Source organism: Rhagoletis pomonella, unplaced genomic scaffold (genome assembly GCF_013731165.1).
Source record: "Rhagoletis pomonella isolate Grant_MI unplaced genomic scaffold, Rhpom_1.0 Rhpom_scaffold_00004, whole genome shotgun sequence".
NCBI lineage: Eukaryota > Metazoa > Arthropoda > Insecta > Diptera > Tephritidae > Rhagoletis > Rhagoletis pomonella.
Window position 1 is genome coordinate 23,830,092 of NW_023458558.1, and position 2,973 is coordinate 23,833,064.

The 2,973-nt window shown below is 34.7% G+C and overlaps 2 protein-coding genes across 5 annotated transcripts in view; one reads left to right on the forward strand and one right to left on the reverse strand.

The window, feature by feature from the left end:
- Positions 1 to 2,973, reverse strand: part of LOC118737284 — a 78,599-nt gene that overhangs the window by 70,267 nt on the left and 5,359 nt on the right. The window lies entirely within an intron of this gene.
- LOC118737278 (modifier of mdg4-like) overlaps positions 2,545 to 2,973 on the forward strand; it is a 3,549-nt gene continuing 3,120 nt past the window's right edge. Inside the window, exons 1-2 of one of the 3 annotated variants that reach the window (XM_036467685.1) lie at positions 2,545 to 2,721; positions 2,919 to 2,961. The gene's annotated coding sequence lies outside the window, so the exon portion shown is untranslated. The remainder of the gene's footprint in view (positions 2,722 to 2,918; positions 2,962 to 2,973) is intronic. The other 2 variants (XM_036467683.1, XM_036467684.1) reach the window with 2 other exon arrangements.

Sequence of the window (2,973 nt, forward strand, 5' to 3'; positions counted from 1 at the left end):
GAGATTATATTTTTATGAAAACCGTGAATTTTGTGAATTTATAAAGGAAAATTCTAATTTCCGAATATATTTAAGTCTTTATTCCAAAGCAAAAGAAAAGGTTTGTATGGTTATAGAGACTCCAAAGCCTACCAGCGCATCTGCCCAGAGAGCTCATTAAGCACACCCAAGTTTGAGCGACCATTACCCGGAGCTCCTCAAAAATACTCAACATCAAAGTATTGAATGTCACAATATGAATTATACACACATACAATAGTAATTGCTATGAATGGCTGCCGTATAAACTCAGGACACGCATTTGCTTGGAGACTCCGAAGGTTAAGGTGGTCATAAGTTCAGCCAGCGAATTCAATGGTCCATTACCCGGAGCTGCTCCAACATGATGAGTAGCTTTTAGTGAGGCTCACATGCCATTGCCTCTGAATACACACTGCATATCGGAATATTGCAAAATAAATAGCAGTTATCTCTTATATAATTATAAAAAAGTGTTTGTTTACAAAATTACCTGTGTCACTCTGCCATAGTACGGTTGTTGCTCCCTTTCATACCACAGTAAATTTGTATGCAACTCTGAATCGGCAAAATTCATGCTCCTTCTCACTATCAACCCAGATCAGATTTTAACCCCGAGGAGTACTCAAAAAGGTTTATTACTGTATATACTGTGAGTGAAACCCCCAGAGCGCGGAGGCTTCTATTTAAAGAGTTGTTAACTTTTAAAGTTGCACAATTCACCACACTAGGCAGGGGTAACAATGCGCTGCGCGGCGCACATATGAAAAGCGCTAGCGCCATTAACACCAAGAAACACATAAGACACACACACACTTCGCCTTAATTCATTGAAAAAGTAAACGTACTTTGTTTTTGCTTTTGAGTTGTGAGAACGGCAGAAACTTATGTATCTTGGCAAATTTAAAGATTTTACTCAAGAATGATGAAAATATCGTACATACATTCCTAGCAATTAAATTCAGTTGGCGGTACAAGCGTTGCTCAGCGCTTATAGAAATAATAGACATGACACCACTGTATGCTGTACTGCACTGTATGACGATGGGTACTGTGGTGACACTCAGATGGCGCCGTGTTTAATTCAGTACACTGCGCTATTGCGCTGAGTTAGTGCGCTGACACCACAGGTGGCGCTGGCGTTATTGAGCTAGCGCCAAAAAAATTGCGCAATAACCCATGGCTACACTGTATGACAACGGATCTGTACTATAAATATTGCGCTATTACCCATGGCTATACCATACAAATTTCATTGATTATATGGAAGTGTTGGAAATGAACACAGTTGTCCGTGCTGCCAGATGATGAGGATAGTAAAAGAAGTCGGTGGATTTTTATTGAAAATTTTCACTTTGTATTGAAATAATTGGGGTATTCACAACAGTGTCGTAAGTGTCGTATTGTTGTATGTCGTAAACTTTAAACGCATAAAAAACATGTTAAAGGGGTTTGCAAAGTACCATCAAAGTCATATTATGTATTTTCGCAGTGTTAAAAAATAGTTGGTTGTGGTTTCAAGTTCTCTTAACATTTATTTAAGCTTTTAAAGTTTACGACATACAACCATACGACACTTACGACATGGCTGTGAATCCCTCAACTGTTTTACATAAAAAAAAGAGTCGCAGTCGAATTATTGATTTTAATAAAAATGTGCATTTTTTATCGAATCATCGATTTTTTATAAAAAATTTTCATTGTTTATTGAAGTATTGTTTTTTTTTAAAGCGCCACAGGGAAAATTTAAAAAAAAATCGCCCGATTTTACTTTCTTTAAAGCGCCGCGGACATTCATTTGTTCTCAAATGTTATCTAGAACAGAAGTAGATTGTTGAATATCCCTTACTTTTCGTGTACCTATTTAATTTTCGAACATCTGGTAGCACCTTTCTATTCTCCATTACAGCCATTTTGCTTGTTACTTTGTTGAAGAAAAGTAGTGAAATTATTAAACGCATTTAATATTGTTAAAAGATAAAATAAAATACATTTAATGTATACAAAATACACGTGAACATTGCAAAGATCGTATATTTATCAAAATATGTGTTAAGTGCTCTTTTCATATGAAAATTTGCAAAGAATTTAGCACCAAGTTAGTTATATACTATTACTAATAAGAGTGATAAATAATGTGAATATATTCTTTACATCTCCGCTAAGTTTTATGACAAAATTCGTAAAAGCTTTGCGAAAACACCCAAAAAAGCGATGTAATGGAAAGCCTACCCCAAGATATAAAATGAAATGTTAAACTTTTAAACCATTTTAATATATTTGCATTCTACAGAATCGTTATAGTGCAAGAGAAACAATATTATTTCGCCTGAAGGCGTTTGTTAAATTTCCCTTATCTTTACTAAATTCTTTACTTACGTTACGTTTTGCATCAACTTAAAGTTAGTATGGCAACCTTCAAAGCAACCCTGAAATGACGATAGCCAATCAAAATGCAGCTTCTAAAATTTCCGTTTACGGAAATGAAATCTTACCATAAAACGCACACAACGCCAAGCGTTTGGTCGAAATTGGATTTCATTCGTAAATTTGACCGAGAACGGATTGTGTTTTACTAAAGGTGCAGCTGTCTTTGCGGCGATATCTATTTTAATAAAAAATAGTGATTGCCAAAATAAATTTAAAATCAAAAGTCTTCAAGTGAATTAAAAACTAACTTATAGCAGCCGGATTTATTTTGCGGTGAGTGTCCATATTAGCGCCTGGTTAAAAAAGTTGATCCAATAATTTTACTTGAGCCAAAATAATTTCCCAGTTTTTCATTCAAGAAAAATTGGGGTTATTTTAGCATAAACAAACCAATCAGCATAAATAAATAAAAACGAATTTGTTTGAGTGTCATTGATATAAAATAAGTTACTATTTTGTGAAATTTTCAGTCTGTACATACACAAACTTATCGATTTGTGTGACATCGGATTAGACGACGAATAC